The sequence below is a fragment of the Martes martes genome (genome assembly GCF_963455335.1).
Source record: "Martes martes genome assembly, chromosome: 6".
NCBI classification, from domain to species: Eukaryota; Metazoa; Chordata; class Mammalia; order Carnivora; family Mustelidae; genus Martes; species Martes martes.
Window position 1 is genome coordinate 127,209,003 of NC_137893.1, and position 16,793 is coordinate 127,225,795.

The following is a 16,793-nucleotide window of genomic DNA, read 5'->3' on the forward strand; positions in this document are numbered from 1 at the left end:
GCAGCCAAGAAGGTTTTCTTTCAAATGATTCTCCGTCTACCTACAGGAAAGAGAAGACATGAAATCGTTGCAGAGCCAGATGGTCTGGCTTTCTCTGCATTTGGCTACAAATGAGACACAGCCCATTCTGAGTTGTCAGGCGTGCAAGGTACATCCCTGCGCCTACATCACCATCACTCTTTCCTTAAAGAGCCTCTAAGCTACCACAGTAAAAGTAATCCCTCCAAATGCTTTCAGGCTACAGTTTTCATTTTTTTTTTTTCCTTTAAGAGGTCATTGCCCATAGGGAAGATGCATTATTTTTTTCTCATTTTATTTTTATTTTTTAATTTTTATTTATTTTTTCTCATTTTAACTGGCACCTGTAATTCTTTCAAGGACATTTCCTATTCTATCTCTAAAGTTGATGCCACGCCGTGATCTACCTCATATAGGTATGTCATTCTGGACTCAGATCTGAGAGGGTGGAGGAAGAGAAGGAAACGCAAATAAGATGCTAAAGCAAAAAAAAAAAAAAAAATTAGTCCATGGACTCATTAGCATGCTATTTTCATTACTCAAATACTTTCCAGATTATTGGGTGTTCATTTTGGAAATAAAACCATCTATATCAAAACATCAACAAAAATATTTATAGCCAATATATCTAAAAATTAATATTCTTAATGCATTTGAAAAAAACTTTGAGCTGAAAGTCAACAAGTTTTTGACCCACAAAAAAACGTCAGTTGCATATGGCTCATCAGAATACTAAAGCTTTAACAGATAAATGGGCCCAGGCTATTAGTAAAAAACATAAATGGCTTCAAACACATGAAACACCATGTAACTTAATAACCAAAAAAATGCAAATAAAAAGCAAAACCAATCTGTTTTCAGCTATCATAAATAGCAGGAATGCTTAGTAAGACTGACTGTCCAATACTAGGCATAAAGAAACAAGAATGGTGCTCGAGGGAATGCAAGTTGGCATAACCTTCTTGGAAAGCAAATTAGTGATAATGTAACAAAAAACGTGGGTTTTTGAATGTTAAAATCTTAGTTCTAGTAATTCCAGCTCTGTGAATTTATCTGAGGGGAAACTGTTCTGTCCAAAGATGTACATTGCAGTATTTATAACAGTAAAAATGTGGAAGCAAGCCCCATATCCAAGAATAGAGAAATTAAGCAGTAATCAGAAGCAAGGAAAGTAGCCTTAAACAAACTTGTCTATAAATCTCTCTTTGGCTGTTTAATAATTGTGCTATGTTAGACACATTACTAAAACTCTGAGCCTCAGTATTTTTTTAACAATTTGTATCATTGAAAATAATTCTTACTTTGTTGGGCTCTTGTCAGGATTAAATGGGAAAATGTATATAAATTGCTTGAAACTGTGTCTGGAATGCAGAAAATATCAGTTTCTCTGTATTATTACTATTTGGCCATCCTCAATATTCTTCAGCTGTTGGAAGAATATTTAAGCATAATTTGTAATAACAGGAAATTTCACATTATGTTATGTGAAAAATCAGAGCGTAGAATGAAATAGCGATCATGGTCCAGATTCTGTAAAATATGCATAGAAAAAGAAAAAAAATGGATGAAAGAGAAATCAAAATTTAATGGGTTGACTGGGTCTTAGAATTAGGGGCGATTTTCCTATGGGCTTTCAACTTCTGTGTCATTTCCAAGTGAGCTATAATGAGCATGCATTATTTTTATCATCGAGAAAGGATAAAATATATTTCTTAAAATACATCACCAGCCTCTGGTGTTGGTTTCCAGACAGAGCAGGTAGTTGTTTTTATCCATGGCTCCCAGGCAGGAGGGAAGGGTAGCTGAGACGCAGGAACAGAGGTCTAGATGAGGAGCTGGCACCCCTGGCTTTGGGGCCCTGGATTTCCACTTACCCTGCAGTCCTGGCTGTCCTGGGCTGTGCTGCTATGGGGAGAGCATCCAGGGAGATCATCGCTTCACTGCAGAGCCGGTGGGGAAATGCCTCCTTACTCCCACACTGGGTTTCCTGTGGAGCTCTCTGATACAGTTTGGTTCCCTTCTCCTGATGCTGGTGGGATGGAATAATTTGGCCAAGATATTCTTTCAGCTCGTATCCCTGTGATGGGCTGAATTGTGTCCCCCTAAAAATTAACCACCGCCCTCTCCCCCTCCGCCCCCACTGCAGGATGTGACCTTATTTGGAAATAGGGTTGTTGCCAAAGTATTGGGTTAAAATGAGATCATCTGGGTGAGCTCTAACTCTATACAACTGGTGTCCTTATTAAAGGAGATGTGGACACAGAGACAGGCAGAATGTGGGCACATTCTCCAGGCAGGGAAGGCACCCCCTGAAGGCTGGAGTTACACTGTCATGAGCCAAGGAACCAGCAGAAGCTTGGAGAGAGGCCGGGAGCAGATCCTTCACAGCACCTTCCAAGGGAGCATGGCCTTGCCGACACCTGGGTTTCAGACTTCTGGCCTCTGGAACTGTGAGGCAAGAAATTTCTGTTGTTCAAACTCCCCCTCCCCTTCATTTTGTGGTACTTTGTGAGGGCAGCCCCAGCGAATGAAGATGGTGCCCTTTCCTTCAGCCCACATTGCCTCTTCCTCCTTCCCTCCCTTCCAGTGACAAAACTAAAAGGCTTCTGAATCCAATGAGTGTACTGTCACAGTCTATTGGACAGAATGGTGCCCAGTGCCCTCCCCCAGGGCTCTGCACAGTCTTTGACTCAGTGAAGTTGCTCCATGAACCAGTCATGGTCCAACCACAGCGGCCTTCTAGTCAGTCACATGTGGCAGGTCATGTGTGAACTCCTCCACCTGCATCCTGCGGGGCTGTGTAGTGTATGGTAAGAATCTGTATATCTCCTCACAGAGTGGGTCTTTATCCCATATACCATAATGACGATGAGAGAAAACTTTATGTGATATTAGTAAGAACAAACCTGAAGTACTATATTTAACATGTCATACATTTGTTTGAATGTGAAAGAGGCCCCAGAAGCGGCTTAACAAGTTAGAAACACACATGTCTCTCCTGTAGAAGCCCAAGGTGTCATGGGGCCTTGGCTTGTGAGGTTTCTCCATGTTATGGACGGAACTTTGTGTGCCCTTCAAATTGCTATGCTGAAGTCCTACCCCAATGTAATGGTATTGGGAGGTGGGCCTCTGGGAGGGAATTAGGGTTAGATGTGGTCTTTAGTGTGGGGCCCCATGATGAAATTAGTGTCCTTAGAAGAAGAGAAAGAAAAACTGGAGCACTTTCTCTCTGTCACATGACTAATAAGGTGACCATCTAGTGGGACCTTCGTCTTAAACTTCCCAGCCTCTGAAACTGAAGAAAGGTCTGTTGTGTAAGCTGTCCATTCCGTGGTGTTTTGTTGCGGCAGCTTGAGTGACTAAGACAGTCTTCTTGCTCTGTCAGCATTTCCCTTACCACTGTATCACACCCTCATTTCCAAAAGGATTCCCTGTCATATTGACATTCCTCTCAACAGGGAAGAAGAAAGGGACAGGGAGAGCCCAGTCTGTCCCACTGAGGCAAACTGCACACTACACTGCCCCCTGTGTCCCACTGGCCAGGAGTTGATCCCATGACCATTCTCAAAGCAAAGGGAGTGAGAGAATATAATCTTTTTTCCTGGGCAGACAGTGACCAGGCTAAAAAACCTTTTTTTTTTCTTTTTCTGAGTATTTTTTTGAAGTATACTTGACACCCCATGTTACCTAATTTTAGGTGTACATCGTCATCCAACATCTCTATGTGTTGTGCGATGCTCACCACAAGTGTAGCTACCATCTGTCACAATACAACACCACTGCAATACCATTGACAATATCCTCTAGGCTGGCTCTTTTATTCTGGCTTATGCATTCCATAAATGGAAGACTCTATCTCCCACTCCCCTTCACCCATTCTGCCCATCCCCCACCAATTTCCCCTCTGACAACCATCTGTGTATTCTCCGTATTTATGGGTCTATTTCTGCTTTTTGTTTGTCTGTTTGTTTTGTTTTTTAGATTCCACGTATAAGTGAAATCATACGGTATTGTTTTTCTCTGTGTTATTTCACTTTACATAATACCCACTAGGTCCATCCATGTTGTTGCGTATGGCAAGATCTTATTCTTTTTATGTCTGAGTAATATTCCACTGTAGATATATAAACACCCTCTTCTTTATCCATTTATGTATAGACTGACACTTGGGTTGCTTCCATATCTTGGCCATTGTAAATAATGCTATGATAAATATAGGGGTGGACGTATCTTTTCAAAGTAGTGCTTTCACTTTCTTTGAGTAAATACCCAGTAGTAGAATTACTGGATCATATAGTATTTCTATTTTTAACATTTTGAGGAATCTCAATACTGTCGCTCACAGTGGCTGCACGAGTTTGCCTTCCCACCAACAGCGCAGGAGAATTCCCTTTTCTCCACATCCTCACCATCCCTTGTTTGTTATCTTTTTGATTCTAGCCGTTCTGACAGAGGCGAGGTGATACCTCATTTTGGTTTTGGTTTGCACTTCCGTGATAATGAGTGGTCAACATCTTTTCATGTGTCTGTTGGCCATCTGGATGTCTTCTTTAGAGAAATATCTATTTGAGTCCTCTGTCCATTTTTTAATGGGATTATTTGGGGGGTTTTTTGAAAAATTTTATTTCTGTAGGAGAAGGGAAGATGACTTTTTGGGAATAACCTGCTCTTTCCCTCAGCAACCAAATAGATTTTTTGTGACATGAACTTTTTGCTAAGGTGGGAACACCTGAGAAGTACATAGTTTCCCTGGCACTGGGGAAATCACTGAACGATGTATTAACTGGAGAGAGATGGAATCCTGTTTGCACTGTAGGAAATGGAGCCCCTTGGGCAGAATGAACCATTATACCTACTCTTCTCTTGCTCCTGTGTTTACATCTAATGAGCATTTGTCTCTTCTGGGATCCACCCTCAAGTTAACTGTCAGCCAAGAAACTGGCCTGTGGGTACACGTACTTCCTTTCAGAAGACTGAGGGCGTCAGTGGCTCTTCTGAGCTACTGGGTCCCATCATCCATGTAAGACAACTACTAAATGTACAGTGACCTGGGCACTGTTAGAGCCACTAAACTCTGCCCAGAAAGGACTGAAGAAAAGTAATCTTGATATTTTGTGTCTTCTAGAAATTTAGCATTGTGAAGGGAGCTCCAGGAAGGAACTCAGAATGGAAGATTCTAGTTTTAGTTTTGCTGGTTTCAAGCTTGAGTTCTAGGAGCCATGGCATCCTCACCTATAAAATGAGACACTGAGATTTACTATAGAAACCATTAGGTGTTTCTATATGCTATGAAACAGAGATTCTATGCATGCGCAGTCAAGCAGCATGAACTGAATTCCCCTCAGGCTCAGGAAACAGTGGGCTGATATGACTTGACTTATTTAAATTGAAAAAGAAACACAGGTAAACTTACAGTGTCCACAGTTTAGACAGCAAGTTTTTATTCACAGGACGACAAGGAGTAAGGTGACGTCCATATGAAGAAACATGGATTACCATTTAGCTTGGAGTCATGAATCCAATGGACAAGTGGTGGAGTCTGGAATTACCCTATGAAGTGGAGTGGAGCCCAGGTGTCCTCGACAGTCCCACTGAGGCTGGGAGTGACCTTCCCTCACCCTCACCCACCTCCATCCCCTCAGTGCCAAATCTCAGGGTCAGGGCACTGTTAAGAAGCAAATTGTAACTAGCATGAGGAAGTGGAAAATTACGTGTTTATGGTGAAAAAATTTAAGTGGAAGCCCTCATGATAAGTCATGTGTGTGACAGACCAAGAGTTTATCTCTCCATTTGTGAAAGCAAGTCTTCGTTTCTTTCTTTCTTTCTTCTTTAAGACTATATTTATTTGACAGAGAGAGAGCAAAAGCAAGGGGAGTGGCAGGGAGAGGGAGAGGGAGAAGCAAGCTCCCCATGAGCAGGGAGCCTGCTCAATCCCAGGACCCTGCTGAAGGCGGACGTTTAACCGACTGAGCCACCCAGGTGACCCGCAAACTATCATTTCCAAAACACTGCAATTACAAGAGGTAGGAAACACAGATGATCAATCCACCTGATAATTAAACTTAAAAAATGTTTTTGGGGGAACCAATCGGGTTCTACTTTCAGAATCAGCAGCATAGAGATGTGAATTACCTATTAATATAAATCCACTTCATCTAAGTTTTCACCACCATAACTTTCCCTCTCTTTTGTTTCCATTGCCACAGTATTGTTATGGCATTGTGTATGTACAAATAGAAATGTCTGTCAATATCAAATAAAAGATGTCTTTAGGCTCTTTAAATTTTTCAATTACTTTCTTCAGTGTGTCTTGACTAATTCTGGACTTTCCTCTTTGGGATCCTTCCTGTTTTCTTTAAATTTCCGTCAGTGATTCACCACCATCTAGTTCTCTTCGTTTCTAGTATATAACACTGTACTGGCATAGAATAGGCATTCAATAAATATTTGATGAACAAATGAATCTGTATCAGTGGTTCTTAATATTCGGAATAAAGACTCCTTAGGGAATATGATGAAATCAGAGGATTCTCTCCCCAGGTAACCGAACTCGCAATTTTGCATGACCGTTTCAGGACTCATAGCGCCCATCCTCTGACCTAAGGGCTCTTCAAACCCCAGACATCACATTACAGTGTGAGCATTTTTGAAAACACTAAAAGCTATTTGCTGTAGGCACCTGCTCTAAGAAGGGAGGATGGTCTCCGATATTAAATTTATGACCCGGTAATTCAAGACACTGTTTCCCACTACTAGTCCCAAAGGCACTGTCTGTAATGAAGAAAAGTCTGGAGAAATCGGTACCCGAAGCATCCACAAAACTAATTTAGCATAAATTGCCCAAAGGGAGGCCATCTTTAGGTCTCCTGCCCAGTAAGCACTGCCTCTGATTGAAAGCATTGCTGAATGCTGGCCTGATACAGGCATGTGAAGGATGGGGCAAGCTCCTTTTTTACCAGCTTAGCTCTCTTTCTCAATCAACACTCATAGGGAGGCAATTCTAGTCCAGATCTGCCTTTGCTTCAAGTGTCTCATTGTTATGTAAATGAGTCTTTTAACTCTTAGGCTTGGACTTTTGTTTGTTTTCTCCCACATTAGGGATATCTGAAATGTTTTGGCTAATCTTGCTTTAGGGAAAGTGCTGAAAAGTAGGTCATGGTTCTTTCCCTAAATAGAGTTCAGGCAGACAGCTCCCATGCAAACTTTGGTGTCTATCTTATAAACTTGGAAGCCAGGCTTCCTGTTAGGAGGGGTAATACTTTGGTCTATGCCGGGATTTCTCAACCTTGACACTGTTGACATTTGGGGCAGAATATTTCCTGTGCAGTGTAGAATGATTAGCAAGATCCCTGGCCTCTATCCACTGGATGGGTAGTGTCCTCCACCCAACTCCCACTCCTCCACCCCTAGCATTAACAGTCAAAATGTCTCCAGACATGGTTACACGTCCCCCAAGGGACAAAGTCACCCCCAGTTGAGAACCACTGATCTATATGTATCCTTGGTCCTTTGAGTATCGTAATTGTAAAGTTGAGAAACACAGGATTTTAAAGGTCCTAGGAGCAAAGCTGCCTCCAAGAGATTTACTATGGACAGACCACAAGTGAGTTGCTTTTTTCCAAAACATGTACACTTCCCACGCCCGGCTTAGGGTCCTCACTGAGACTACAGAAGGGGAAGGAGAAAGCAGCACTTCCTTTGAGGGAGTGGCTAGAGTTTGATGCCCTGGCCTTTAATTCACATGAAAATTCGTTCTACCAAACTCACAACTACTCCATAGGAGAGCTTCTTGGCAGAGGAGAGAGGGAGCCCACTGGGCTGCTTGGCAAAGGAGACATAGTCTCTTCAGGGAAAATCACAATTTACTCCCAGAAGACACAGCACAGCAAAAGGCTTGGGCACCATCGTCATGGGAGAGATGGCTCCCATGGCACCTGGAAAGAGAACACAGGTGTGCTGCCCAGAGTGGAATGAAACACATCTCATTTGTCAAGCATAACTAAGCCAAAGACCAGCTTCCTTAGCGTTTCTCAGTGGCCCACTACAGGGACCCACTATCTCATCATTCCTGCTCTTTCCCCTTCCACTGCCCTCCCCCAACACACACATACACTCCCAGAAAATTTGGGAAGTAAAAGCAACACACTGCCCTCCTGCAGTCTCCCATCCCTGGAGCACAGGCCCAAGGCCCTACCGGCACCTCCAGAACTAAACATCCTCAGACTGGGTCCAAGACCTCCTCACAATGCACCAAACTCAGCCCCAAATGACTAAGCCTCTAGTGAGCTCTGACCTCCCACTGCACACAAAATACCAAGTGTTTGCCCTGAAGCAAGCCAACCACCAAGGTTAAGCCCAAACCCACAAACACACAAAGATCAATATGTTTTAAATCACTTTATTGAACTCATTGCTATAGGCAGCTTTCATGCCAACCCAGGGCAGCCTGTTCAGCTACCAGATCTTCTAGACAAAGGGAATTCTCTCTCTTTCTTTAACTCTGCAGTCATGGACCCTCCGACTCGTCATCCTCCCACTCCACCTTCCTACTTAATCCCAGCTCATCTCCCCTCTTTTCCCTCCCCCTTCCCCACAGCCACACCCTTTCCTTCAGGGACTGTTATGCAACTGTGTTAATGTCATAACCAAATCCTTGTGTTGAGCAGTTATTGTGCAAGGCTGGGTAACCTGGGATAAATGTCATCCTCGTATTCATGAAGCCCCATACCAAAGCACTTTAGCAGTATCATTCCCCAATAAATGCTTGTGGGGAAAAAGCTGTGTCCAAATAAAAATTGATTTTATTTTCCAAATAACCCATTCAGGTTGGGATGTTTTCCATTTTTGAATGATTTCTTTATTGGCACCTGGTCCTACCACTTTAACTATCTCTGCCTCAAAATTTCAAGTGAATAGTGAGCTCTGAATAAGCACTTAGAGATGCTGGAGTAAATTCATCAAGATTATTTATAAGAGCAAAAAAAAATTGGAAGCAACCAGAGTGTACAAGGGAAAACAGTAAATAAATTGAATCCATATTCACACAGGGCGTACTATGAGCCATATTCATATTCTTAAAGAATTCTTAATCTAATAGAAAAGCTAAAAAATTCTATATTGTGGTCCCATTATTTAAAGAAAAATAAAAATGATAATAAAGTTTATATTTTAGGGCAGAAATGATATTGTAATGAGTGGGTTTAAATCCCCCTTTTTGTACATATCTATAGCTTCCAGATTCTACCCCATGAACTTATACTACTTTTGCATTCAGAAAAGGAAACACTATTTTTTTTTTAATTTTTACCTGATGTTAATGCTGGGGTAGGCAGAATTCCATGATGACCCCCAATATTTCCACTCCCCTGGCGCACCTGCCCTGTGCAATCCCTTCCCCTGGAGTGTCGGTCAGACTTGTAAATATCACCAATACCAAGTTATGGTATCTGGTAAAAGTGAAAGTATTTTGCAGATGTAATGAAGTAAGTCTCTAATCAGTTGGCTTTAAGTTAATCGGATGAGAGATTATCCTGGGTGGGCCTGATGTAAGGAGGTGGACCTTATTTTGGAAATAAGAGAAGAGGAGCAGCAGAGATGCTCCCCTCCCTCCAGAATCTCTGGTTCCAAAACTCAGTCAAGACACAGATTCTACTCCTTGTGGTCCTAGAAATGACTGGAGAGCTGTCCTGGGCTCTAGAAGCGAAGACAAAGGCCAAGAGGAGCATGTAGAGAGAAGGAATCAGAGAGAAGCCCAGCATTTCTGTCCCTTCACTGGCTCTGAGGAAGCAAGCTGCCATCAGTTATGCAGCTGCGAAGGACTGAATTCTGCCAACAAACACCTGCACTTGGCACAGGACTCCAGCCCCAGCTGTCACCTCGATGAAAGCCTGGTGAGACCCTAAGTATGCCCGGACTCCTGACCCACGGAAACTGAGATGATACATGTATGTTATATAAAATTGCTGTTTGAAGCGCCTGGGTGGCTCAGTGGATTAAGCCTCTGCCTTCGGCTCAGGTCAGGATCTCAGGGTCCTAGGATCGAGCCCCGCATCGGGCTTTCTGCTCAGCGGGGAGCCTGCTTCCCCCACCTGTTCTGCCTGCCTCACTACCTACTTGTGATCTCTGTCTGTCAAATAAATAAATAAAATCTTAAAAAAAATTACTATGTTTGTAGTAATTTTTCACAGAAGAAATTCACAATAGGAAACTATTAACAAACATTGTTTCGAAACTACAAAGTAAATCCGGTAGCCCCGCCATTACATTGGCACCTGTAGTCATGGCTGGAAGCAGCCAGGGGAGCAGCGTCTTATTGAGGGTGCAGGAGGAACCAAAGGGTGCTGTCACCAGGTTTCCTTGAGGCCCCCACACCTCTCATTTATATACTTGACCCCATAATCCAGTCAGCCCCCAACTTTTTATTGAAACTTAAAATCACCAAAGATGCACAAATTCCAACCTGGGATGAAGCCCTCCATCTCTCCATGTCTACACCTGTGCCTCCAAGCCTTGTTGGTGGAGACAAAGGCATACCTTGACAGTCACAAGAAAGACATGACCATTATCCTCAGATGGACACACAGGGCTGCCCTAAACTCACAACACTCTCCAATAAGTGTGTTCTCTAACCCCCAACCCTGTGACTATCTCAGATCTTCTGAAAACTCCTCAAAAGTGTGACCCCTCCTCCTTACTTCAACCCTTGCCACTCACCCTCAGCTCCTACCTGCTTAAACTCAACTGAGAAAATGAAATCTATCAGCTAAAAGTGCTCTCACTTTCCCATAACTAATTTACAAAGCCACTCAGACCACCATCTTCTTGTTCATTCCTCCTGCTAAAATGGAGGGTGCATTGCTCCTTTTGTCAATGGCTAGTCCTTCCTCACACAGAGTTATGTGGCACCGTAGCTCTCATCTACACCCTACTCCACCCCAATCTAACCTCTTTCTCCCCACCTTATTAAAGCTGAGCCCTTCTTCTCTATTCATATTTTCTCCCATGTGATTGCTTCTATTCCTGTGGCTTTAAATACCAACCCAAGTATCAATGGCTCCCAAAAGTTTGTCAGTGGTTCAGAACTCACTTCTGAGTAATCTTTAAATCTCCTGTTCCTCTACCACTCATAGCCAAGGTACCTGCTAAGCTGTTATTTCTGTCTCTAAAACGCATCTCATTTATCTGTTCATGACTTTGCTTCTCCTGGTCATAACCCTAGTACACCTCACCCTCAAAATCTCTACTGAATCCTTTCTTGAACCTTCTAGATTCAGACAAGTCTTAAATTTTGCTACCCATTTGAATAACCTGGGGAGCTTTATAAAATTCCAGGTTGCACCTCAGTCAGAATGTCTGGGATGCAGGAAGCCCAGATATCAGTATGATTTTGCACTCCCAAGGGATTCCAGTCTGCAGCCATATCTGGGAACCCATGTTCTGATTGGGCATCCATGTGTGCCCCATCCTGTCCATTTTCCCCATTAGAGCCACAGGGATGAGCCTGGTGCTCCCTGTTTAAGAGCCCTCGGAGACTTCTGATTTCATGTGGAATAAACTCAAATTCCTACCGTGGCCACAGGCCTCAATCTGGCCCCACCCTCTCCTCCCACTCACCTTATGCGGCTCTTCCTCCCTTCTCTCTCAACACCTCACACTCTCTGCCCACCATTCCTCCAGCACACCTTGCTCCCATCTCAGAGCCCTCAGGCACGCTCCTCCCTCTGTCTGCAGGGAAAGCGGGCTTGTTTATCCTTTGCCTCCCCCAAAGAACCCTTTGTTGACCCCTCACCATCCATTCTCTCCCAAAGCACTGGCACTTTTTCTTAGTAACATTTCTCACCAATGGCATTCATATATGTCTGTTTCTTTGTTCATTATCCCTCCCCAAAAGTCTGTGAGCTCCAGGAAGACAGGCATGTGTGTTTTGTCACCACTGTATACCTAGCGTGGTGGTTGGGCCATCATGGTGGCTGGAACAAAGTAGAAATGCTCACTAAAAAATAAATGATAGGTGAATGGCTGAATTAAGGAGGGAACAATGGCAAGTAATGAAAACATACTTTTCCAACACAGGGTGAAATTAATCTCAGACTTACAAGAACCCTTAACATCCACAAGAGAGTCAACTGGAGACTTTCTTAAATGTTCAGAGCCTTGAATATGACTGTAACGTGTAATTTTCTCTGTTTCCTAATCTACAACATAGCTTCTCATGGGGTCTTTATGAGACTGAAATCATGTTTTGTGTTGGTTGAGTCATTTCAATGCAGAAGCTCACTTAACAGCTAAGGGGACTTGTTCCCACAACAACACACTCCCTCATATTCACCCTTGTGCTTTTCCAAAATTACAGATTAGTACATGCCAAGGACCTGCCTGTTCACTCGAGTATTGCCAAAACTGCGAACATTAAATCCGAGATTGCCAAGAATCCACCATACCTGTTGCCAGAAACTCCAGTTTCCTTTGTTCTTGCGGTTCTGTCTGGAGTACCTTTCTCACTTATTAGCCTAGTTAACCCGAATTCTTTCTGATTCTGCTCAAAGGTCTTCTCTCAAACCAACCCTTCTTCATCTCCTCCCCGCTGGGCCCACCTGCAGTGCCCCCATGCCTTCCCATAGTCTTGGTGTACCCTCTCTCAGAGTGTTCATCAAACTGTCCTGCCATTAGTTGCTAAATGGTCTGTCTCCCTCACTGGACTGGGAGTTGTGGAGGATGACTAGGACCCAATCAAGTTCAACTGTTGACACTTTGGGAGTGTATTAGTCTGCTCTGACTGTCATAACAAAATACCACAGATCAGGGGCATAAACAACAGAAATTTGTTTGCTCAATTCTGGAGGCTGGAAGTCCAAGATCAAGGTGTCAGCAGGGTTGGTTTCTCCCAAGGCCACTCTCCTTGCTTGTAGATGGCACCTTCTTCTTGTGTCCTTACACAGTCTTTCTTCTTGAACACACACTCCTGATGTCTCTGAGTGTCCACATTTCCTCTTCTTATAATGACCCAGTCATATTGGGTTCGGGCCCATCTAATGACCTCATCTTAATTTAATTACCTTTAAAAAAAAGATCTATTTATTTTAGAGAGAGAGAACATGCACACAAAAGGAGGAGGAGGATGGGGAGAGAGGGAAAGAATCTCAAGCAGACTCCACATTGAGCATGGAGCCCGACACAGGGCTTGATCATATCCCCCTGAGACCATGACCTGAGCAGAAACCAAGAGTTGGATGCTTAACAGCCTGAGCCATTCAGGTGACCTTCATTTAATGACCTTTTTAAAAGACCCTGTCTCCAAATACAGCCACATTCTGAAATGTGGGTGGTTAGGACTTCATATGAATTGGGGTGGGGGGTGGGGAGAGAGTCATAATTCAGTCCACAACAAGAAGTAGATGTTTACATCTACAGGGGTGGAGGAAAACAGAAGGAGAAGAGGCACAGATCTACTGATCATGATTAAGTCAATGTCTAATTGGCAGTTCAGTGACCCCAATCTTGGAAGTTACCAGAAAGGAGGCATGGGCTTCCTACTAGTCTCCAGCCAGGCCAGATACCATACCACGTATGATCTCTCTTTCTGGTCTCTTAAATGCCCATCAGCTATCTTGGGCAAGTTACTCTGTCCCTCCAGTTCCTCATCTGTAAAACAGGGATCAGAGGAGTATCCATCCTGTGCGTCGTCTGGAGGCCCAATAGAGATCATGCATACCAACGGCCTGATGACGTACTTGATACTTCACCATCCACTTGCAGCAGCAGAGACACTGCTGTCATCGTGGCCCCTGCTGCTTGCGGTTCACTATGCAGATCAAGTACGTAGACACACGTACCACAACGCATCATCTAGCTGCATTTCTGAGATGCCATTTTCAGTGTTTGGTAAAATGGAAATGTTATTAACTAGCTATGATTTAAAAATGTACACCACACAACTGTGGCTAGAAAAAGTTGTAAATCCACATTAAGAGTCAACTACGAGGAAAAGAGCAAAGAAGAAAACCACTGTTGAAAGCTGCTTCCTTCCACCGGTGGTCCTTTCCTCGTGCTCATACTCCCCTATCAGAGCTGAGGTAACAAGCCACTCTGGAGCTTTCCTTCCCCACTTGTCAGCAGAGGAAAGGCGGTACCTTTAAATCCTTGTTTGCTTCAGCAAAAGCCATCTTAAGCCTCCGGGGGAACCCCAGTGGCAAGGACAGTATTCTCACGCTGTTGATGTGCTCCTTCTGGACTCGTGATGTCTCCCTCAAAATGACTACTTCCAGTGTGAGAAGGATCGGCAGCCTCACAGCCCTTATGACAGAAGCTGTCACTGTCCCGTGCACGGCGTTGTCGGCCACCCCGTATGGCTTCGGCCAATGGCGCATGCTCGCACTGACCTTGGTCGCCCAAGGGCAGCGGTGCAATACCCCTCTCCTGAGAAGCAGGTGGGGAATGTTCCCCGTCTGCTGGCTGTGCTCAGAGAGATGCCTTCAGAACAACCACGGGTCGGGAATCCCTGCTTCTGTAGCTCAGCCCAGTCATAGGCTCCGCCCTTGTCCTGTCCTAGAAATGGCTGCAGAGCCTTCCTGGGGAAGTGGGGACAAAAAAGGCCAAGAAGAGCACACAGAGAGGAAAGAATGAATCACCGGGAGGCCCAACCTTTCTCTACCTTCACTGGCCGCCCAGATCAGCAGCTCCTCAGACTCTCTCTTTCCTCTGCCCGCTGACCTGCCCTGAAAGGGAGGACCCCACAGAGGGGCAGGGGACAGTAGCGTCAGGCCAGGAGTCAGGGGAACCTGGAAGTGTCCTGTCCTTGACTAAGATTAAAATCCCACCAGACACTGAGCCCCAGCAGTTCACTGTCCAGGCTGCGGTACCAGACCTTGGGAGTGTGAGATCCAGGCGCTGCACCACCCAGCCACATGAACTGGCACGTATCTCCTGACTGCTTTATACCTGCTGCTAACGTCTGTGCACTGTGATTAAAAAACTACTTACCTCGTTGGTTTGTGAGGTTAAAATGATGGGGAGGAATGAGCTGATTATGTAAAGCACTTGGAATCTTCTTAGGACACAGTAAATGGTATCAGGTGTCATGGCCTTTGGGCATTGCCTTTGTCAAATACCACAGACTGGGTGGGTTAAGCAACAACAAGTTAGTGCTTACAGTTCTGGAGGCTGGGAAGTCCAAGATCAGAGTTCCGCCCGATTTAGTTCCTGGTGACGATTCTGGATTGCAGCCAGCCACCTGTGTGCTCCTGTAGAGCAGAGAGAAAGGGTTCTGGTCTTTTCCTCTGCTTATATGGACACCAGCTCTGACAAATTAGGGCCCAACCCTCATGACCTCATTTAAACCTGCTTCCCAAAGATGTCACCTCATCTGAGGATTGGGGCTTCAAGATATGAGTTTTGGGACAGAGGGACCCAAGCATGCAGTCCATAGAAGGCTCACCGCATTTCCCGTTAGGGCTTACATTCCCCAGAGGGATAACATCTTAGGAGTGCAGCAGGAATGATCTTCTGTGATTAGCATATTCGTGGTAATCAATTGCTAGACACATTCTCTTTATGGGAGGACTTTCTCAGGTTCCATCTCCAAGCCTCTGCTTTGAAATGTCTCTCTTTCTGGTTTGCATGGTTCCTGTCCTGTTGGCTAACACATCTCCCTCTGCTTGGCCCCTCTACAAGAACGATGTGCTGAGCTTATCGCTTGATTGACCTTCCTCTGAGATACTGCCTCTTAAGTGGACCCTTTTGCTCTGTGCTCTGCAGCTTGGATAACTCCTGAGCTCCATGGTAGAACCACCTCTGGCTTGGTTGGGGGACTCTGACAGCCAGAGAGCTGGGACCTGCTGTGACTAGGACATGGGATGGGCTCAGTAGCAGCTGGTAGGAAAGGAGATAGGAAAAGATGTGGGCTTAGTTTTAGGTCTGTAATGTAGAGAAATAGAGATTGCATAAAGGCAGACATAAGGAAATATGACAGTAAAAATAAGGAGATACTAAATAATGCAATATTTTTACAATTTCTCTCGTCCAGACTGAGTTCAGCATGCTCAGAGACTTGGGTCCAGGCCCCTCCTATCAGGCAAGCAATGCATATTTCCCTTTTACAGATGAGCACATGAGGTGGGGCAAAGTGGGGGCACTTTTCCTCTTGGGACTCAGGCCTCTAATTCCTGGAGCCCAGCAAGGAGGGAGCCATGCACATGCACAGTGTAAGGGCAGGGGCCCCCTTTGTGCGTGCCCGGTCTCTCTCTCACAATGCAACCTCTAGCGGCCTGTGCCCTCTCCCAGGCCCGCTCTCCTTTCACTGAGTTTGGTAGCTTAGCACCTGACTGCCCCACTTGACTCACCGCCCTGGGAATCCATGGATCCAGAGTAGGCTGAGAAATGACTGAAATTTGCCTGGCATTTGTGCTGGTACTCCCCAGGCAGCTACAGCTGATAACCAGAGACCCTGGCCTCCTTCGTGGAGATGCAGTTGAACAGGTTGGGAGGAAACAAGAAGGTCCTGGAGATACACAGTTCACACCCATGTGCTAACGCATGGGCTCACGGTATTGTAAGTGAATCAAGTTGTGTTCTTTATCTCTGCAGTGGTTTTGGGGTTTGCACACTTCCTGGCCCACTCTGCCTGTCTCATCATGGATAAACCAGGGAGGAAGGCACAGTTCACTACTTAATGGACTGCAATTGTACTGCGTATTTTCAGATCCAAGGGAAGTGTGCCCTTCTGTTACTGTGCGTACAGACACAGAGTACTGTTTCCCACCATTCACACACACCTCTGG